Source organism: Hippopotamus amphibius, chromosome 2 (assembly GCF_030028045.1).
Source record: "Hippopotamus amphibius kiboko isolate mHipAmp2 chromosome 2, mHipAmp2.hap2, whole genome shotgun sequence".
Taxonomy (NCBI): domain Eukaryota; kingdom Metazoa; phylum Chordata; class Mammalia; order Artiodactyla; family Hippopotamidae; genus Hippopotamus; species Hippopotamus amphibius.
In genome coordinates this window covers 85,559,194-85,582,616 of record NC_080187.1, presented here as the reverse complement: position 1 = coordinate 85,582,616, position 23,423 = coordinate 85,559,194, and the positions used below count along the sequence as shown (strand labels likewise).

The following is a 23,423-nucleotide window of genomic DNA, read 5'->3' as shown; positions in this document are numbered from 1 at the left end:
CCTACACCATTTTATTTTATGAATAAGCCAAGGAGGAAGGTTTTCCTCCCATAAATCTTTTACAAGAACAATTCCAGCAAAAGAAACCGCAGATGTAACTGCCAGTTTTAAATTTCTAACAAATTACTCCTCCAGCCCCACGTGAGCTTCCAAGTCGAAAGTTTGCAATACTTGCAAATTTTATGGAGATGCCTGCATTTTAGCTTTGGGATGAACTCTGCCAATGGTAAAAAGCATGTTCTTATTTATGCCTAGGGAATAACAGTGTTTAATGTTTACTTAAGATTGACCTCTGCTACTTGGTCCCTGTCCACTATTTTGCCCTCCTTTTCTTCCTTCTTTCTTAAATGTCCCCAGTTTTCCATTAAATTCTATGCTTCCTCAGCTTGGAGGGTTTCACCCACACAAACTCTTGCTATCGTATGTAACACTCATCACATAGTCTCCCCTGAGTAAATTAATTTTCCTACTGTATTGTTAGCTCCTTGCAAAGAAAGGGTGCAGGTCACCTTTGCACCTCTCCTTGCTGGGACAGCAACTGAGGTCTTGAGGATGCTCAATAAGTGTTGGTAGAATCAAACTAAACTGAGTATCTTTTATTTTGTTGAGTCACTTATGGTACTAATTTTGTGTCATATATTTTGTAAAATCTTGAAATGTGTATAAAACTGCCATCTCTTAATATAGTGGAGAAAAAATAGTGTTATGAAAGCAAGCATATTGAAGCCTAGTACTATTTTGACACACATGGCCTATATTATAATATAGTTTATGGTATGATTTTGATAGGCTTTAGTGAAACACGGAATTTTTTTCTCAGACACTGATGAAGAAGTGGATACTCTTGCACACACACACACGCACACACACACAAACATGAAAGTAGGTTCAAGGACTGTGCATAAAAGCAAGTACAACAAGGTTTACTCTTAAATGACTGCTCTTGACCTTGTAAAATCTTACCCAGGGATGTTTGTGTATCCCATATTTTTATACTTTCTAAGCTATAAAAGTGGATTTCTACCTCACCTCATTAAATTTTGAAACATTACAGTTTGGAATTAAATGAAAATACAGAATTTGGCTTGATTTCTCAGCTTGTATTATAAATCTTACTTTGGTACCATTTTAAGTTCTCTTTATGCACATTTTTTTCTTCTAACTCAAAAGTCCTTAACAAACTTTTCTTTAAAAAAAAACCTTCAATTTTATTTTTTGGATACATAATATAGTCAGCACAAAATTTAAGGGGTACAAAATACTATAGAATATAACGATAAATCTCTTTTCCTCTGTTGATCCCCAGCCACTCAGTTTAGCTCCTTGGAATTAACCACTATTGACGGTGACCTAGGTATCTTTTCAGAGTTAGTTTATCCTTACACACACACACACACACACACGTGTGTGTGTGCACACAGACACACATGTATCTTTTTAAAATGCAAGTGGTAGCATACCATACATTCTTTGTACTTGCTTTCCCTTTAGAGTATATGTTTAATCCTTTCTTCAGCCTGGGCCAAATATTTGTGTTTACAAAGACTTCCATTTGTGGGTTCATGTGAATGTCTGTTGCAAGTCTGTTCAGTTACTGTTATAAGTAACTTAGATAATCTGTAAAATGACCCTATGGGCTAAGGCACCTGCAAGATTTTGTTTTCCTCATTTCAAAAAATGGGTGAGAATCTGGCTTCTGTCCATGGAGGGTCAAAGTCTCTGATTATCCCTGTTACCAGGTTCAGCTTCTGACATGTTGGGCAAGACGAGACACAAAACTGCTGTAGTAGGCTGCCTATAGAACTTTGGCAAAGGAACAAGAAATGCCTATCATTTAATTCTTTTTGTATTTGTCTCCTTAAAAAATACCTCCTTTAATTTTCGCTCTGACATGTCTACCCTACTAATTTGAGTCAGGTTGACTCACTAATTCTTCTCACCACTCTCACCCCAACTTGTAGAAATTCTCAGGTCCTTAGAATCTCATTACGAGCCTTTTCCCACATTTAGCAGGTAGGAACTTATTAACGTTGGGGCTTGTCCTTGCTGGACCAGAAAATGTCAGTGATGGAAAAACACAGGGGTTTTTCTTCTACTTTTTGTTTCTTTTCCACAGAAGTTAAACCGGTACTGTGTCACCTAACTAAGAAAGTGACTCAAACTGAACTAGAGAAGAATTCTGCGCGTTAATAATAATAATGATTCTGTGTCTCAAACTCTTTTGCAATGAGAGTTTTAGTGTCATGTATCCTAAGAGTTGTCTTCTTCTGTTTTGGGGGCGGTTCAGAAAATCCAAATTCTCTACTTCCCAACCCAGGGAGTAAGAGTAATAGAAGAAAGAAGCATGACTTATCATCAGAGAGTCTTGATCAAATCTAAATAGTTGCACTGAAGTAGCTGTGTGAACTTCAACCTGCCATTCAGCATCTCTGATGGTAGCATTAACAACTACAGTGAGCAAAGGAGGGGCCATGAAAGCATTTATGAAGCGCTTAGGTGGTTAAAAATGTGTAAGTTTTTCTTTCACGTAGCCTTCCTTTGCTTCTCATTGATTTCTCTTTCTCTCTCTTTTTTTTTTTTTGATGTCTTGTCCTTCCACTACAAATCACAGTAGCTTCAGTTTTTACTCCCATGGAAATTGGTACGCCTAACCCTTTCCTTGACTATCTCACAGAATTGCTGTGGAGCTCAAACAAGGATAATAGATGTGAGATTTCCCCTTCTGGACTAAAACGATATAAAATAATAGTGTGCTGTTTCCTTACACGTGGACAGGAACTGGACCCAGACTGCTTCATGTGACCAGTCTTGTTCTTCCTCAATGAGGGTTAGGTTAGGCTCTGCTGTAGAAGCTGGACTTGGGCTGCATGTGCTGTGCGCGTTGCATTCAACACTTTTTGAAATGACTTTGTTGGAAGCTGATGTCATATCATCTGAAAACAAGCTTCAGTTCCCTATTATAAAGCATTCTTTTTGTATTTCAGAGAGATCAGTTTATGGTCAGTCTAGCTGAGTCTATACGATAGACAAAATGCATTAGAAGTTTCAGAGTCTCTGATAAAACAGAAATGCTTTGAATTACGAGGTGGCATCTGCAGTTTTCGGTAGAAGAATGACCAATCATTTGTGCAGAGAATCTGAGGCCCAGTAAAAGCTTGCAGTGTTTACTTTATCATTTATCAGCAGACAGGACCTACAAGTCCAAGTTATAGTGTGGTGAGCTGGGCCCAGCCTCAAGCTACACACAACCATACGAGTCACCGCTTTAGGGGCACCTTCAATGCTCAGTAACAAACAGGAAGCATGGGTACTTCGTGAACCCCAGAGGTTCCTGAAAGAGACACTGGTTAGGTTAGCCTAGAGAGAAGCTGGTAATTTAGGACAACGTAAAGTAGTTCATTTTTATTTTCTGAATATTTCAGTGTAGTGACTTTATTTCTGAAACATTTCAGGTTTATAACATTTTCTTTCTAATGAAAAGTGTTACGGTTGACTTATGTGTGAATGTTGGAGAAAATGTTCATTTCATGTGAGTCTTTTCAGATAAAGGCTAATCAGAGTTTAACACTGAGTTAAAATTATCAAGTTATTGAACATGAAAATAGCTTGCAGAACATTGCAACATGTATTTGGATGCTGATCTTAATGTTATTCAATAAATAACATAATATAATAGATAAAATATATAATAAATAGCATAGACTAACAGTAAAAATAAGTATGTGAGGGAAGTTGCACAGTAATCAATTATCCTTTTATTCAGTAAATACTAATTAAACTTTAACCATGCATAAGTGACCTAATGTGTCTTAAGCCATCTATCCTTAATTGTAAATGAGTTAAATACAAAAATCAGAAGTTTATAAGAAGAATAAGAAATGATTTTGAACAGTCTGTACGAAGAAGTGTCATGATATAGACCTTTGAAAATAGGGAATTACACAAGTTTCTCAATTTATAGTACCCTATTGAATAATTGTAATTTACTCATTCAATCTGAGTGGGTGTAGTAATGGCACTGAAAAACAATGCTAATGCTTTTAAAAATTCAATTTAAAAAATTATTTTTCAATATTTTTCTGTGATTTGTGACCAGAGACTTTGATGAAACCTTCCATTAACAGATACTTAATAACATTACTTCCTCCTTGTTTTTTTCAGTTTCCTCAAATTGTTTCATTTTGTTCCTCAAATTCTTTTTGTTTTTATTTTTGTTTTTAGTTTCTCAGGTTGTTTATGCACAATTATAGGGAATTCCATTCACATAACAATCTAGCTTTATGTGGTACACAACCTGCACAATATATACAGCAGTTCTGTTTCCTGTTCCTTAAATTCTTGAAAAGAAACTATTTTGCATAGCACATTATGCCAAGAAAGAAAAATCACTTTATTAAATTAATTCAAGTGATAGACTATATTCCTATTACATAAGATCGCATATTTAAAAAAATAAATTGGCGTGTCCACCCTTTTATCTTAGAATAGTTAACTAAAGGCAGCCTTTAGTTAAGGAGGAAAATATTATATTCCAAACTGAATAGCTTAAATCTATTTTCTCTTTTATCTGAACATGTTTGTGAAATATTCATTTTCAGCCCTGGAGGAGACCACAGGGACATGAATTGTTCAAAATGGGCATAATTCAGTGCTCTTTTGTGGTAGTGAAGCCAGTGCAGGGGAAGGGCCAGGTTGAGGGGGACACGTCAGAGAAGGGGCCATCACCCAGGACAGGACAGTACTCCTCAGTCATGGTGCCACAGAGAAGAGCTTGTGGTACTGTACACAGATCGTGTGCTTTAGTTTCTTCCATTTAGATAAAATACTCGGGAAAAGTAAACTTGAATCATCTTTCGAGTATCTGCCCATGTGTAAAGTTTTGGGGCTGAGTGATTTGGCTGTCACGAAACACCTTCTTCCCGCAGCTTCCGCCTCTGGCTCTTGCAGAGACATTTGGCTCTGCACCTCCTTTACGAGTGGATGTCCTACACCAGAGCCAGGGCTCCAGTTTCCATCCTGGTTCAGAATTAGCGATGGCAGACCTCCTATTTTATCCCTCCATTGCCTCCCTTGCTCTCGTCAGTTATGTATATTTGTATCAGTCCCCTCCCTTTCACAAAGTTAAAAAAATTGGTAAACACAGATGCTTCTGCTGTAACTCCATATGGAAACCCACTTTCTGAAATGAACAAGCTGTAGATCTAGGAAGTGCACTAAGCTGTCTCGAGCTTCCCCTCTTGGGAACGTGCAGCTGGATGGGATTCTTGATTCAAAAGAGCCAAGGAGCAAGGGATGTGTGTTTGGGGGGTCAGTGCATACAATGGAATGATCAATGTAATCTGCTGAGGCGTGCAGAGGGAAAGCTGCAAAATGTTAATGTGCTCCATCCCAGATGATTCTCAGTCTCTCCAATGGTCAGTTTCCAGTAGCATTCTAGAGACACTTGGAATTTGAGAAGTCAGGCTTAGATGAACTTTCTCGCTATTTCTTTGACCATTTACAAGTTAGGAGTCCCATTTCATCTGAATTAATTCCAAAAAGCTCTCTGTAAGAACATAAAATCAAAGCCCTACTACCACTTCTTTAATCCAGGCTTTCTATATCCACTTTTAAGAATCCAATATATTAATACAGATATATTAATATATATTAATACTTTGATAGCAGGGATTCTCTTCCCTTTTTATATGCCCTATAGCATAAACCTAATACTATAAACATGAATGAATATATGGGTCAATAAAAGACATTACATGTAACTTATTGATGATCAATGACTAATCAATGTGAAATCTCATTGGCTTCTTTGCTTCTTTTTAACTTACAGATGCATACCTGTTTTTGACTTTTTTTTAATTTTATTTTTTATGTGGACCATTTTTAAAGTCTTTTTTGAATTTGTTACAATATTGCTTCTGTTTTATGTTTTGGTGTTTTGGTCGTGAGGCATGTAGGATCTTAGCTCCCCAACCAGGGATTGAACCCATTTTCCCCGCATTGGAAGATGAAGTCCCAACCACTGGACTGCCAAGGAAGGCCCTGTTTTTGAGGTTTGTAAATGCTTAACTTCAAATTTTACATATGTTTTTGAAAACTTTATAGACAGGTGGGCTAATATTTTCAGAAGATACCTTTGAGTCATGAAGTTGGAATGAAATACCAATAGTATTGTAGCTCATTCCCAGCAGAATTACACTGGTATTCAGAGATTGATTTATAAAACAATATTTGCTATAGATTTTGTTTTGTGGGTCAGAATAAATCTGGGAAGAAGGAGAAGGTTGATAAAGATACAGATTTTTAGTAAATATGTTTGAAGCAGTTCAGTACCTTGGGGAAAAACAATTTCAAATTCCAAGAGCTTCTCTGCAGCTGGGAAAGTAAATTTCTATAAAACCTTGTTCACAGTTAACTCCAGAACATGAAGACTGGCTCTGTACAGCGCATTGACTCATGTGTTACCCAGAGGGACAGATTCCCATCTCTGTTAAGATGTGTCTGCAGGAATTTCCTGCACACAGAGATGGAATAGCTATTGTCTTTGCTGGTCATTTATGATCACAGAGTAAGGAGACTGCACGTCTTTAAGGATTTGGGTTTTCATCTTTAATTACAATGGGCTAAGCCATGATGCTTCATTATGTTCATTATGATTGGACGCCAAGATCAGTCATTTGTATGCCTGCTTTATAATTATTGCCATTTTTCATGTACTATTATTATTTAATGTATTTCACTAAATCAGCTCACTTTATAATTCATTTAAAAGTACACTTTTATATCACTAACAGAAATGGAAAGTCAGTGCTACAAGCCATAGATCAAATGTAACTGTAAAAATACAAAGAAAATAAAACAAGGTAATTAAATTCTGTTCTGTACTATTCTGTCCAAGTTTCTGTGCTCATGGTCTATTCACACTTCATTAAATGGGAGATTATCAAGTGCTCAAGAAGTTAAAAAAAGTAGGACCACCACAATGACCCTTTCTCCTTCACTTAATCATAATGATTGAAAGAGATGAGGAAAGAAATAAGCCTGTGACTATGTTATGTCATTTAATTTAGTGTCACTGTATTCCTTCAAATCATCTCACATACTCCACAAAGCAAATTGAGCTAAAATCCTGTGTACAGTGAATGGCAAGGGACCCCACATCTTGGGAAATCCTGCTTTCTGATGAAGAAAGAATTTCAGCACGGAAACTGAAGCAGCGATAATAGTCAGGTTACTGAGTGTATATTTCTCATACCGCTGGGGTGCTAGCACCATCAAGTAACTCGTTTTGAGTTACTTAGGGAAAGACAGTTACCAATGTTCATGACCTTAAGATTCAGAAGGGAGAATTATTTAAATCTGGTTAATTTTAGGTGGCTTTAAGATATCTACAGTAATGATTTTATCTATTACATTATGTATCTATACTCCAAACCTTTTGAAAATAAATAGATGGTATCTTTACATAATAGGTGCCTATATGTCCAGGATGCATATGGTTATTAGAAGACTAGCGCTTTCCTGAAATATTGTTCTGGTATTTTGGGGTAGTCAATGAGTACTATTCGCAGGAGGTGTTTTGTTGAAATATTTTGCTGGCGCTTATTCCTTTAATTACAGAAGCAACTCCTGGAGAGATTAAAAAAAATATGGCTTATCCAAATAAGGATAATAGCAGCGCGTTCAGTAAACACACTGTTAGATTAGAAACCAAAGTGGCTGAGAGTAAGGCAGCCTCTCTTTATTCTGATCTCAGCTCTAGCATTTACTATCCATGTAACTTTGGTCAAGTTATTTAATCTTCTTGTGCCTATTTTCTCATTGGTAAGGTGACAGTAATAATAATAGTTTCTACCTCATTTGTTTTGTTTAAAAAGTTAATACATAGAAAGTATAGAGAATGTGTAGAATGTAATACCGGGCCTGCAGTAAACATTCAAAAGCATTAGCTGATGTGACTGCTGCTCTCGTTCATCCCATATGGCCCTTGGTTGTGATGTGAGGTGAGAAGTATGAACGCATGAGATGCCACACCACTACATCGAAACCAGAATCATTGCCATCCCACTGTCGTATTTGAAAGAGTAAAAGCAGTAGGCAGTTTAAGTTAAACATAACAGATGCCTGATTTTGAGAATTAGCGTCATGCTGATTCAAGTTTTCTTGAGGCCGTTACACAACACGAAGGGGATATTATTCCTGGTAAGACTGGAGTAACACTCCACACGTTGAGCTGTCGGCAGCACTAAGCTTTACAACAGCAGTAGGACGTAGGAACTTGGAGAGCCTAGTCTGGAGGGGTGCCACCGCGGTGATTAAAAGCTTGTAAAAGAAGAGCTATGGAGGAAGGCTAAAGAAATTTGGATTGTTTACCCTGGAGAAGAGAAGACTTAAGGGTGATTTAATGCTGTTATTGAAGCATAAGAGGGTTCTTTTTTAGAGTCTCATGGTAAGCTCTTCTGCAGCTCTCCTGAGATCCAAACAGGAGGAGATGGGCTGACAGTGAAGCACAAAGGATTTAGGGTAGGTAAGAAAAGCTTTTCAACAGAGGGATTTTTCAATAATTTGAATAGAGGGCTATGAGGGTTTTTTTTTTTTTTTTTCCTAGAAGTTTTAATAATACTCCTCTGAAGTGGTTTGGTCTGGCCCTGCCTTGAAGCATGGTGGGTGAGGTATGTTGCCAGAGGAGGCATCGTCTGCAAATCAGTAAAGGGCTGACACATGGACTCTCAGAAATAGCTGTTATATGACGACCACAACTCTTCTCATTAGTAAGAATGTATGTTGCCCCAAATAGTAAAGCCCACGATGCAGGTTTCTTAAATAGAAACACAAACATGTCAGTCTTGGGGAGCGAGGCTCTCTGCTTAAGCCATGACTCACTGTGTGTCCCCCGGATCCTTCTATGTTTTCCATGTTGTGAATCTAGAAATTTTAATATATTCAACACGTTTTCACTGAGCACTCTCTGTGTGGTAGTAACTGTGCTAAGTTCTAAGAACCTTCTTTGCCTTCAAAAAGCTCGTACTCTAACTAGGCAAGGCAGCATGTCAAAGAACACTTACAGTGAAGTCTAGTATTGCCTCAGGGGCCTTCTGCTCTAGGATCCTAGAGGAGAGTATCTGACGTGGCCTCGTTGGTCAGGGAAGTTCCCAGTGGTTGTGGCTCTTGACGTACATCTAAAAAGGTGAATAGGAATTACTAGGTGGATTTAAAAACAAAAGAACAAAATTGAAGGGGATTCTAAGCATAGGGAACAGTATGTGAGAAGACATGAAGATATAAGGAAGAACGGATTGTTTAGGTAGTTAACTATTCATCTAAAACTACTCTATCAACATAGTAGTCACTAACCATATGTGACTATTGAACACTTGAAATGTAGTATCTGAATAAAGATATGCAGTAAATGTAACATACACACAAGATTTCAAAGACAATACAAAAAAGAATATATCTCACTATAATTTTTTTATTTATCACATGTTGAAGTGATAATATTTTAGACCTGTTGAATTAAAGAAAACATATCATTGAAACTAATTTCACCTATTTTGTTTTACTTTTTTTAAGGTGATTACCGGAAAAATTTAAATACACATATGGCTTACCTTGGTGGTTTCATTTTATTTCTGTTGGAATACCCTGGTCTAGAATATGAAGTTCTGGAAGAAGTGAGGCAAGTGATGGGAGATGAAGCTGGAGAAGTATTGATGGATTAGACTACTGTAGAGCAGGAGACTTAGAAATATTTCCTACAACCTCCCAGTATAAAATACATGTTACACTGCCATGTCTCTATCTCTATCTCTATCTCTATCTCTATCTCTATCTCTATCTCTATCTCTATCTCATCTCTATCTCTATCTCTATCTCTATCTCTATCTCATCTCTATCTCTATATCCATAGCTATATCTATGTCTATCTCAGGTCTATCTTACCTACATACATACGCAGAAACATGCAAAAACTAAAACAAAAGATTCACAAGTTTACCCTTCTACTTGGTAATAAACTGTGGTATTGTCTGTCCTATTCTATTTCGTATTCTTATTTATTTATTTATTTATTTATTTATTTATTGGCTGCTTTGTGTCCTCGTTGCTGTGCGCAGGCTTTCTCTAGTTGCGACAAGCAGGGGCTACTCTTGGTTGAGTTGCACAGGCTTCTCATTGCGGTGGCTTCTCTTGCAGTGGAGCACAGGCTCTAGGCTCACAGCCTTTAGTAGTTGCGGCACGTGGCTCAATAGTTGTGGCTCAGGGAGAGTGCAGGCTCAGTAGTTTGCGGTGCACAGACTTAGTTGCTCCACAGCATGTGGGATCTTCCCGGACCACGGCTCAAACCTGTGACCCCTGCATTGGCAGGCGGATGCTTAACCACTGTGCCACCAGGGAAATCCCAATTTCATATTCTTTTAAGACTGGTTGAAACCCATTAAATTGATTTTAAAATCCACTGATCCACTAATGGGTCACAATTTACAGTTTTAAAAACACTGAAATAGAATCTTATCCACTCATCTGGGCTTTACCCTTTGGTTGATGAAGTGTTTTTTAAATCAATCCTCTGATATTATTGGTTTTATCTTTAGAAACTGTTCATAAATGTAGGGTGGATTGGGTGAAAATGACCCAATGACCAGCAGGCAGACGTGGAGTTGAAATCACCATAACAGTCTGTGAGACAGATCAGGCAGCTCTAGACTAGAGCCAGGGCATTAGTAGGGAAGAGAAGGGGATGCATAGAAAGGTGGGGAAGAGAAAGGGAAGAGCTATTAAGAAGGTATATTAGTGGGATTTGTGAGTGATTGGACGTGGGAAGGGAGAGTGTAGGAATCTAGAGTCGAGTCTTCAGTGTCTGATTTGAGTTACGAGATCGAGCCAGTGCCCTTTGCAACGATGGTGAATACAGACACAGCCAGTTTGGGACAGGTAAGATGTGCAGGTTAGATGTATTGATTGGGGGTGTCTGCATGGCGTCTAGAGTGGACGATTGAGCACAGTCTTCAGAGTTCATCTTAGACATGAGACTGAAGATTAATGGGAAAATCCAAGGACACTGTAGAGCGAAAAGAGACTAGGGAAAAGGACTGAGTTCGGAGAAATATAAACATGTGAAAAGCCAGAAGTGCTGTGAAAAAGGACAGGATAGGAGAGCATGGTGTAATGAAGCCAAGAGAGGAGACAGTGTCAAGGAGGAGAGGACCACTGATCATTCTGCAGAAAGGACAGTGCTGGGAAAAGCTGGTCGGACTCGGTCTTGGAAGCTATTTGGAGGAGATGCTTCCATAATCGCACAGTGGGGCACTGCAACTGGTTGAGAAATTACAAGAGGAACAGAGATGATAGACTCTTACACAGTTTTTCAAGAATTTTAGCCAGAGAGGAAATATGAGATTAAGGAAAGGAGAGACGGAGATAGGGGTAGGAATCCATGAATGAATGAACAAGTGATAGAAAGTGGAGGATGAAACTTTGAGCAAGTGTTTTAGACATCACAATTGTCTTTTTAAAAAAATTTTAAGAATGAGAGGCTTTGGGTAACCTTCTAAGTTAAGCTAAATGAGCCAATGGAGAGGGAGAATTTGAAGATAAAATCATGAGAGAGGATAATGAAACAAAGCCCTTCGGGAGATAGAAGGGTCTTAGAGCTAAAGAAACAGCTCTCAGCGAAGAGTGAAGGGTCTAGATAGGGAGGATGGAGGAAATGGGATGGTTGTGGGGATGAGTGATGGGGTGCTGAGCATAGAAGGACCTCATTGCCACCTCCAACACCACCACAGGGATCAGGTACTCTGTACAGCTGGTGGCCTTGGATACACGGAGATGGTCAGCCTCAGTCCAGGGGTAAGGGAGAAAGATGGTGGGTTGATTCAGGATCAGAGTCAGGCCAGAGCTGTAGAACCTAACAGGATAAGAAGAACAGCACAGCAACGGGAGAGAGGAGGGGCCGAGGGGCTAAGGATCTGAATGAGGCCCAAGAGTAAGCGTATTTTGAATAAAAGAGGAAGCGACTAGAAGGGAGAGAAGACTGTAGTGAGTGTTTCTGGTTTTCAGACCAGTTTTCTGAGATAGAATTTTTGGTGGAGAATGGCATATACTCAAGTGGACGATTATCCCACGAACACAGTGAGCAGGATATAGAGCTGCATTTTTTGTTTGTCATTAGATGTTTTCAGGTTTAAAATATTTAAAGATTTGGTCCCTCCAGAGAGTATCCACGTGAGCCCTTTAGAATTTGTTTGGATAGCGAGGAGGAGAGGGGAAGGGAGGGAGAGGGAGGGAGGGAGAGAGAGAGCGAGCCAGCCTGTGCCTGTGTGTTTCTTATTCTGTCCTGATATTTGGGATGACAAGGATTCCTGCCTTATCCAAAAGGATCTCTGTGGTGAAGAAATAGGTGAACTATAGTTCAGGATTCAGTTAAAAGATGAGGAAGTGGTTATATTATTTTTACAGACTCTCAAATGTGCACAATACTTTGTAAATTATTAGAACATGAGAAACATGCAAGGAATGCTAATGTTCTCAGAGGGCAGTACAGATAAAGCTAGTGGCACTTGTCAATGACATTCTGCTCTTATCCATACACCCAGCAGAATGCAAGCAAAAAATTCCTGTCGAGAAATTTCCCTGTATCAGGATATTTCCTCAGAGGAAGGAGGTCACTGTCCTGAGCATGTGCCCATCCCTCAGAGCTCAGCCAGTGAATTATTTGATGTACTGTGTGTCCCAGGATAACTCAATTTGGGGAGCTTGGCTGGCAGTGCTGGAGAGAGGTGGTGAAGGGCGCTAAACGATGAGGTTCGTCAGCCTCGCTTCCTGTGTGTCCCTTGCTAGAACACAATCCTCAACTTAATCCACATTTGAGAAAAAGGACTCTGAGTTCTGTTTTAATATAGAACAAGCTTAACAGTTCCAAGCCGTTGACAGTGCCAGAAACTTCCTAAGCCTCTTAGCTATTCTGGCAACTGTGAGAACAAGAACATTGCCCTTCATGTGGCCAAGCTCGTGTTTTCCGGGTGGTCCCAAAACCATGGGCCTTGGGGATCCCACTTTTGGACTGAATATGTCATTTTTTTTCCTGTTTTTCAGGGAAATGATAGTTGCAAAAGAAAAAAATGGACTGATGGAAGGCCTCTCTGAGTATTTTTCATTTGTTTCAGTGGCAACTGGTGGTTTTTCTGTTCTCACTAGTGTTATGCAAAGCTTGATTTCCTGTCACAGTCACATTGCTGGAAGGGCAAAAACAGGACTCGAATAAATGTGACCTTCCAATGTGAGTCACAGTAGAACAACCCAAGCCTGAAGTGTGTTCCAGTGTTAGGTCATTTGCCTACATGTTGTACAGGTTCCTGGATTTATATTTGAGAAGTTAAGTCCTGTAGGTCTTGACCCATTCTTCAAAACTCATACACTTTGCTAGTATTCTTTGCGAGTAGTGTGTAGGAACTCAGCTATGGTGTGTTTTGTTTTAGTTCTTTAAGTAGAGAACATTATTTTCTTCCCTATAAATAATGTGCCTTTAACATTGCTGTTGCCAAAGATTGATTGTCAGCAGATATCTCAGAGTCAGCATTGCTAGCACAGGAAAAAAAAAAGTTCTTAGACTACCTGAATTTTTTATCAGGACGTTTGTGTAAGGTCCACATCTCTCTGGAGGGTTGGTAGCGATTAGGCTGACAATTTTCAGTGCCTACTGAAAGCTGAGAAGGGTGATGAGTAGGGCTGTCTCCCACTTCACCCTAACAGGGGTGGACATGCAAAACCATCCTCTGGCTTATATAACATCCCTTCTCTTTTCCAAAGACAAAATGATAATTTTCCTTGCTAGTAAAGATTGTATCTGTTATCCATTTGCAGCTTAGGGGCAGCATTAAGGATATTTTGTGTGCTGTTCAGTTCAATGTTTGTTTCTTGTTCAGGAAGTGACATAATGAAGGTGATATGGATGGATCATTTCCCTTCGGGCAGATTAACAGAATTCTCATCACAGTCATGGTTAACCTCACTACTGAAGTGCACTGAAGTTCATGCCATCTTAAGAGGCACAGAATAGGTACCTCAAACCTGTCTCCACATGTTTTCCATTCTTCCACATTCCAGGATTCCTTGGAATTTATGGAGTAAATATACCTACTGTCAACTCTTCAAAGTAACCCCCGAAGTCTTTGATATACAGCATTTCATAACCTGCACTGTGCACTGTGTGGAGAGGGCTGTATGAAGATGAGTGATTCAAGCCTGGTGGGCACACAGCCTGTTGAGCATCTACAACTCAACTGCTTTTGCTGCCTTACACTAGGTCACATATGAAGAGCTGCTCTATAAATCAATCTAGGTATATTTATAGAGCCATTAGGATCTAAAGGAGTCATGTGTATTTTTCATTTGTATCTTACACGTTTTCAGAGGATATTAGATGCCACAGCGGTATTTGCAATTGGGGTGAAGGCCTTTGGACAGGGCCATTGTGAATATCCAGAAGCAGTGCAGTTCTGAAGAATCAGAAGGCTCTCTTTCTGGAGTGAAGATAGGAATTCTGTCACCCATGATTTCACTAAATTGTGCTGCTATGTTGTAAAAACATACATGCAGTTTTGAACCCATGGAACTGTACTGGGGTGGGAGACCATGTGATGTACTTGAAGGAGCCCTGGCAAGGAATTAAAAACAATGGGTTCTGGTCGCCACTAAGTGAGTTACCATGAGGAAGTCACCTAGATTCTGGGACCTGGGTGTCACCCTTTGCTGAAAAAGGTAGTCGTAGATATAACTTCAGGATATACTTGAGGACTAAGAATTCTACATCAGACTCCTCAGGCCCTATTTTAGGTTAATTACCTAAGACCTGGATTTGCACGAAAGATTGCTAGCCTGTTTTATGCCTGGCTCATAAAACTCTGAATTTCTTGTGTTAAAGGGGGTGAGGGTACAGGAGGAAGTTTCTTTATTTTTCAGTGAATGGTATAAGGTTTTATGTTCATTTCTCATTTCTTGGAGCATCTCAGAATTCTTTCAACTTGGAGCATTGGGGACAGAAGATTGAAAATCAAGTCCCTCGGCTCTGGTGCAGGTCCAGGTGACCCCTAGCTGATCCACGGCACATTGGCTCTAATGGCAGGCAACTTAGGCTTCCCTTTGGCTCAACAAATCTCTTTTGGAGCTTCTGGGGTTATTTCCTCTTATGAAACTATAAACACAATGCAGGAAGCACCATCTGGGATGTCCTTGTGCTGCCAAAGGATGTGATGCTTGGGATGGAGATGCCTGCAAATAAATAGAAGTGACTTGAACAGAGAAACAAAGAGGATGTAGTCTGTTCTCAGGTGGACAGGGCTCAGCAGTTATAAGGGTGGGAGGAGGGGGGCTGTTGGCTTTCTGTCTCCTGCACTGCACTTGACCCTGGTGAGCTGGGTGCTTTGGCGTTCATCCCTGACGTGATGTGGGGAGGCAAGCTCTGGAAGTTCCTGCTTTACAGCTTGCACTGCATGAATCTCAGAAATCCCTTCGGTTCTGCATGGGTCTGCTGTGTTTACACAGGACACATGCAAGTGTGGCAATAGTTTCCTTCTTCTTAAGCTCTCTTGTGCCTTTCACTTTGGCCATATTTTTATTTGGCAAATTTATCCATTTCTCCACTTTGTGGATTCCATCTCCAGTGAGGGACGCTATTCAGCCAGGCAGAACAAATTTATTTGAAATGAATGTACATTCTTCAATTCCCTCTCTCTTCTCCCTCCCCCCGACTTTGCTCCTTCCTCCCTCCTGGCCTCCCTCCCTCCTTCCTTCCCTCCTTCCTTCCTTCCTAAAAGTTTTGTGAGGGAAAAATTAACTATTTCCTCTGAGCCCTGATACAAATTTCTTTCTATAATGGTACTTGACATTTGTATCCTTTCTTAATTACTCTAATGCAAATATTGAAATAGCTGCTATTAAAGTTATTGACTCCTGTAACATAAAGAAGTATGCATGGTAACACTTGTATGCATTTTTAAAAACCAAGCACCTAATCTGAGGTTACAGTCAATGTCCAAAAGTTTTATTTGAAGCAAAAAAAAAGCCATGATAGTTTAACCCATGCAGGAGCCACTCCAAATGCTCAGGACGCATTCCCCCCCGCCCCTCCCTTCTGAAACTGCAGTTTGATTACTATGTCATAAAATAAGCTTAACGTGTAGTTTGAAGAAGTCAGTTTCAACATAAAGGCTTTATAAAAGTCAACTACGTTACTTTATAGCACACCAAAATCACTTACTTTTGGCGTATACCCTAGCTGACTGTGTTGATTTATCCAAGAAGGAATACAGTTTGATGTCTAAAGGAAGAAGAGGTAAAACCATAGCCAACATCAGAAAATGAATTAGGGAAAAAAAGAGTACGAGTGTTGGCCCTGAGCCCATCCTGAAAGGGCCACGTGACCTCAGCAGGAGGCCACAGCTCCTTGGAGCTGACCCCGTCTTTGGGGTGTTTCCAAGCTGAGGGCTGAGCAATATAGGGAGGTTCCTGCTGGAGGCAGCGTGTGCACATAAAAGATGCTGAGTAAATACTTACTGATAAGCTATTAATGAAATCCTAAGCACCCCCAACTGTCATCCAGTCCATCCAAAGGAAATAGAGTCATGTCTACACAAACCAATTGACCTAAGTAATGAACAACTTAAAAAATTGCACAATTGAAAGATCACTTCAGGTTGAATACCCGATTCAAGAACATGGGTATCAGGTTTTCTTTTTATTAGGTTCCTGTTTGACTTCCTAACACAGTTTGCCCTTTAATAGTTGTGACTTCCTCAAATCCTTAAAAACAAAGGTCTGTTCCTGTGGTTTGGCTTTTTATTCTGTTCCCTTTCTTTGCGTGGATGGCTGAGCCCTAATAACATCATTGCTCAATATAGGGAGGACCTGAAATATTTTATGAACTTTCGGTCATGGCCATGTTGATGCTTTACTGGGTGAATACAGTATTCTGCACGTATCATAGACGTCCTTCTATAGGCCAGGTATGGTCCTCCTTGTTGGGGGGACACAGGTTAACAACACCGACATGGCTCTTAGCTTCAAGGAGCCTAAAGCTTGTAGAAGAAGATCAGTTGTCAAATGCATGCATGGTTACAAGTGGTTGTGAGTGCACTGACAGAAGTGGTGAGGACACTGAGAAAAAATGTCTCCTTTATGGGGTGATCAGGAAAGGCCTCTGTGAGGATCTGAGCATTAGGCTGAGTCTTTTTTTTTTTTTTTGGCCTTTAAATACTTTTATTGAGATATAATTGACCTACAATAAACTGCATATATTTAAAGTGTCCAATTTGATATTTTTTTCTTATTAGTAATGTATGTATGGCAATCCCAATCTCCCAATTCATCCCACCCCCAGCTCCCTGCTTTCCCACTTGGTTAGGCTGAGTCTTGAGAAAGAATCACAAGCAGCCTGTGTTTAGATATGAGTGCTTTCAGGTGTGTTCCCGTCAGAGCGAACAGAACATTTCAAGGCCTCTTAGTGACGTGTATAGGCCCCTAAGGTTGACTGGTGTGGCTGCATCACATGAGCAAAGATCTGGAGTTAATGGCTTGTGGGGGACAGGATTTTGTTGAGTGAATTGAGAACCTTTATGTGTGTGGAGAGGAGTTGGGGATGATACGTACCTTGTTGGAACATCACTTTTGATACCCTGGGGAATGTGGGTTGGTGGAGGATAGGAGGAAAATTGAGTAATGCACTAGTCCAGGTGCACCATTTGATGGTGGCAGTGATGGAGGTGAGTGGCCCGATTTACTTGGAGTTACCACTTGGTAGATTAGCTGTGTGAGATGAGGAAAAGGGAGGAATATAGAATGACTCCCAGGTTCCTGGTATATTTAAATGGTCATGACATTACTAAGATGGAAAGTATGAAAGAGAAACAGTCTGAAAGGTAGAGGACAGTGGAGACTTAGTGGTCTATTTTGGACAAGTTAGATTTCACATGCCTCTGAAATATCCACATGGAGGTATACAATGAGACGTTGGATATAAAACTTTGACCTTCCAGGGAGAACTTTGGGCTGGAAATATAAATATGGTAATTATCAATACACAGGTGGGCTTTAAAGCCGTGGAGAGAAAGAGAGGGCAGAGAGCAGAGACAGGAGTGCTCAGAGGCAAGTCCTGAACCCGCCCATGTTAAAAGGTCAAGCAGAAGAGGAGGAGGTTGCAAAGGAGATGGAGAAGCAGCAGCCAGGCAGTGAGCAAAACTAGAAGAGAGGGAAATCATGGACGTCAAGAGTAGGAAGTGCTTTGAGGTAGCAAGGGAATGGTGATATGGAAATAATGAGTCCTATGGCTGAAAAGAAAACCCCTTGGGTTTCGCAATGTGAAGTCAGCAGTGAGTTTGCTGAGCAGTTTCAAGGGTGGGAATGGCTCTCAGAAGCCACAGTGGAATGGCTGAGGAGTGAATGGGAGGTGGAGACGTGTAGCTATCAAGCAAATGCTACTTACATGAAAAGATGGCTCATGAAGAGAAGCCAAGAAGTGGAAAAATAGATGAGAATGAGTATGGAACCCAAGGAAGATTTTTAAATGCGCGTTGGCCTTAAGGAGGTAACTGAATACATAAACTGTGGCACGTCCAGACAATGGAAGATTATTCAGCACTGAAAAGAAAAGAGCTATCAAGCCCTGGAAAGACTTGGAGGGACCTTAAATGCATATTATTGGGTGAAAGAAGCCTATCTGAAGAGACCACATACTGTGTGATTCTAACTATATGACATCTGGAAAATGCAAAACTATGAAGACAGTGAAAAGGTCAGTGGTTTTGGAGTGGAGGGTGTGAGATGAATAGGCAGAGCACAGAGGATGTTTAGGGTAGTGAAATTATTGCATATGATATTCTAATGATGGATATATGTCATTATACATTTGCCTAAACCCATAGAATGTACAACACTGAGAGAGAACCCTAAGGTAAACCGTGGACTTTGGGTCGATCATGACGTGTCAGTGTAGGTTCATCCTTGATAAAAATGTACGATTCTGGTGAGTCACGTCAATAACAGGAGAGGCCATGTGTGAGTAGGGTCAGGGGGTATATGGGAAATCTCTATACCTTCCTCTCAATTTTATTATAAGCCAAAAACTTCTCTAAAAAAGCCTTAAAAGATGTGTGTATGCTGAAAGAGTGAGTAGGAGGGAGAGTCTGCTGAGTAGAGTAGAGAATAATTCTAGGGGGTGAAAGGGGTTGGAGAGGGATTAGCCTTTTACAGAGGAATGTCTTGGGGATGTAGCGGGAGAAAATATGGCAGATTTAGGCAATTTTGTGGGTGAAAAGTTTGGGCATCACCATCTTGGAGATGCTGGTGTCTCATTGAAGTATGGGATATACTCATCATCTAAAGGTGAGGCAGTAGGAAAGGAGAGAGGTAGGAGATTTGAACCAAGAGTGAAGATGTAAAACAGTCAAATAGGAGAATAGTGGGAAAGCATGCCTACTAGAGAAATAAAAATAGTAGCATTGCTGAGCCAGGGCTTGTGAAAAGTGGAATTAATGTGAAACCAGCATAATCAATATATTTAAAAGCACAACTCATGATATAGAATAAGAATACAATTTTTAATTCTATTTTTTCATTTTTTTTTCTCTCCCATTGTCCCTTTTATAGTTGTGCAATGGGGAAATTTCTCTCTGTCACAGATTGAAAACTCTGGATAATCCCTATGTTCCCTAGGAAATAGGAGGTCCTACTGGTATAGTGGGTTGAAAAACACTCCAGACTCAGAAATGAGAAAGTTCAGTTCTACGTATTTGTCAGTATTTCAGCCTTCAATCTGCATCCAAAGGGAAGAGTTCTTTTCTCCCCACACCTCCTTTGTTCCCATAGCCAGGGTTGTGTTGACCTTGACTTTCTGGCTCATCCAGGGCTGGTGTTCAGGGAAAGAGAGGAAAGAATGTACAGAGAATTTCTGCTCTGCTTGACAGATACAGTTGTAAAATGGATAGATAATTTTGGGCTTGGCATATATTAAAATCTGTATCACTTTCTGAGTACTTCTGTTGATTTTCCTAGATTCCCGTTCTAAGCCCCTCCCATGGCAACTCCTGTGATGTAGGCACATTCCTCTCCTCTGGCCACTTCTCCTCTCTAAACTTCTAGTTTTCCAGAAGTCCAGTCCACACGTATTCTCTGTGGGAATCCCATTATCCTCCCAGTTGGTCCTCATACCTACAAGCACAGAAGACTTTAAGTCTGACACTTTCCTTCATGGCTCACCTTGGGGCTCAAGGAACAATAATGCTTCCTTTGCTCTGATATATTGCAGGGTGGTGGATTCCATTTAGCCACCTCTCTGTGGCCCCTACATTGAAGCAGTTTATTAGCTCATGTCTTTTGTCCTCAGTCCTTCCAGGGCAAGGGTGAGAACCTTTGTCCACTGAGCTTGCATCCATAGGTGTGGATTATTGAGTTCTGAGTGGTCCCATACAAACAGCCCTCACTAGTGTTGACTTGAAGGGGTGGGTATGCCTAGACACGTCTTTCTTTGGTGATGTGTACTAAGCTCAGCATTCTGGCAGTTCCTACCAAACAAATCCTCTTCTTAAAATGCATCTTGAGTCTTTTTCTACCATCCTCAGAGAGAAGAAGTTTTTAAATATCATGGAATCACTTTTACTCTTTGAAGATTTGCATTATGGTCAACACTTCATATTGGAATTTCATTTCTATCATTTCCTGGTACCTCAAGTCAAAGTTCCAATATAATAGCCTTTCAACTTGTTTGCATAATATTTTAAGAGAACCTTGGTACATATCTGACAAGCACCATGATAAAGAACATCCGGATTTAGTTTTTTAGGCAAATAATACAGGCACACAAGAGTTGGGTGTGTTCCTGAAGGGGTGATTTTATTGAAGGACCTTAGAATCCCAGCTGGCCCATAAGGATAACTGAAAACAGGACAGGACTGATAGATAGTGAGGAGGTGGATGGGTTGAAGATCACAATGTGATTGAAGAATTTTGTAGCGGGAGTACTCGACCAGATGGGCTGGATAGAGAGGAAATGGTGGTTAGAGTAGATTGTTTACTGATGATGACAAGGGTCAAAGGATGACCACAGGAGAGCATGGCAGGGATAGAATGGAGGAAAAGATAATTGGTGGTCAGTAATGAGAAACCAGATTGATGGATGGTTCATCTTCAGGATGTCTTAGTTTTATGATTTAACTAGGTTAATTAAACACAGGTGAGAAGAATAAACCAGCAGTAAAAGCCCTGAGCAGAGTAGGGGTAATGACCACAAGTTGGTAGAAACATCAAAGAATCAAAGAGGTATGGGGTGGAGGGTAGAGAATTTGGATGGTGTGAGGTTTAAAAGTGCCCACCTTTTTTTTCTTTTTTTTTTTTTTAAGACTGAAGGGGATGATGCCTTAGAGGATGATGCCTTAGAGGACTGGGACAGGGAGGGTGGGGGGGAGTCGAGGGAGGGAGGGAATACGGGGATATATGTATGAATACAGATGATTGAACTTGGTGTACCTCAAAAAAAATAATTAATTAAAAAAAAGACTGAAGGGGAGGCACAGTGCATAAGTGAAAACACAAGCTAGAAGAATATATACAAACTGCCTCTGAAACAAAATTTTAAGATGCCATTTGTGTGCTATGAATTACGATTAATCCTTTTTTTCTGAGAATAGGCATATAATACAAGAGAGAGAGGTACGCTGTAGTAAAAAGGGTACAGACAACAGCCAAGAAACCGGAGTTCTACTAGTTATGCTATTTCTACAAATAACTGGCTGTGTGATCTGGGACAAGTCACTTAACCCTGAATACCAAAACCCTACATTGAAAAAACAGTTTACAAAGCACTATTGTAATCAAGTCATCATTTTATAGGGTTAACCACCCTATGTGTTACACTTTCTTTTATCCTTTTTATGATCTGGAAATTGAGAAACATTACTTTGCCCAAGTAGTAGGATTAGACTTGAATGTCAATCTTCTGGTCCCAAGTTGTGCACCATCCATTTCCACTCTAGAGTTATCTTTCCCTTTAGACACAGCAATGCCCATGCAGATTAGTTCAATTTGTATTTTGAGTTTAAAAAAACTTATTATGATTCCAGTGTCAGCTCTAAAATATTTTAAGTGGAATTTAAAAATATTTATTAGTATTTTTATATTTGCAAGTCAATCTTTTTATGTTAATGATTTATCTGGTGATAAAATATCAATATTAAAACTAAAAAACATTTCTAGTTGGGCCTTCCACATAAAGACTACTTGGTATCTTGAACTGGTCATTCTTCTGGAAAAAAGGAACATTGTACAGCTTTTAATATTTCTGCAGCTTGCAACTTTGAGTGGTGGAGGACTTTGGGAAATCTAGTCTATCAGAATTAGTAGGTAGAGAGTTAATGTGGTCCCAGAGTGGAAACCTGCTCTTTCAATTCTGAAGACAACTGAGATGCCAGCCAATCTAGTGCTTATAGATGTATGCCCTCCAATATATTTACTACTATTTTTTCCACATTTAGTCCATGCTTTATTGTGAAAAAGAATTTTTTAAGCTTGTAACACAAATAATTCTTTTCCATTGTTTTTCTGCCTTATATTACTCTCACTTTATAAAACATTCCCAATCTTTAAGAGTAGTTCACCATCCCACAACTGACCTTGCACACAAGAATACTCAGGAGTCCTAGTAAACATTTAACAAGGCTTCATGAAAATTGTATGCAGGTGGATCAGAGAGAAACTCTTTAAAATCAGTCTATCTGAATGACACGTTTTTTGTGTATTTTCATAGATCCAGTGCTTTTTGTCATTTGGAAAAGCTCATATTCTTGAATAACTTAAAATCGGGAAATAGAACCTTAAAATTGAAAAAACGACTTTCTCGTTTTGTTCTTACCTCTCACAAACTGAAGAGCAAATCCCTGATTTTTGTTTATTTGCTTTTTGATGTAACGTTAAGAGTTCAGTTTTTTAAAAATTATGATACAAGAATATGTAAGTGCTATCCGTGTTATTTTAACCAATTGTCTTAATATAATGAAGAAAAGCTATATATCTGTGCAGATACAAGCGTATGCTTTGTCACAGATACACTCTAGATAAACTCTCTAGATGCACTTAAGGCTTAAGTACAAGGTTGAGATTATTGAAGTCTTTATTATATGATAAAGGTTAAAAATTGGTAGCTTAATATGTATTAAACTACTTTTATTTTCTTATGATATGAATCATTCTTTTGGTATACATCTGTTGGAGTAATTTTTTACACAAAAACAAAATGTGGGTAAGCATATTTTCAACTATAATAATTTTTAATGTTGAGAATTGAATTCACGTTCTTTAGGACAGTAGGCTTATATAAGGGCATAGCAATACCTTTATGTTGTCAAATAACGTAAAGGGGATAAAGCGGGTGAAACTAAATATGT

The 23,423-nt window shown here is 39.5% G+C and overlaps 1 protein-coding gene and 1 long non-coding RNA gene across 8 annotated transcripts in view; both read left to right on the top strand.

The window, feature by feature from the left end:
* Positions 1-23,423, top strand: part of ADAMTSL1 (ADAMTS like 1) — a 953,154-nt gene that overhangs the window by 128,321 nt on the left and 801,410 nt on the right. The window lies entirely within an intron of this gene.
* The window catches only part of LOC130844781 (uncharacterized), a 136,727-nt gene that overhangs the window by 43,146 nt on the left and 70,158 nt on the right, over positions 1-23,423 (top strand). The window contains exon 2 of the long non-coding RNA XR_009051239.1: positions 5,828-6,050. This is a non-coding gene — a long non-coding RNA (uncharacterized LOC130844781). The remainder of the gene's footprint in view (positions 1-5,827; positions 6,051-23,423) is intronic.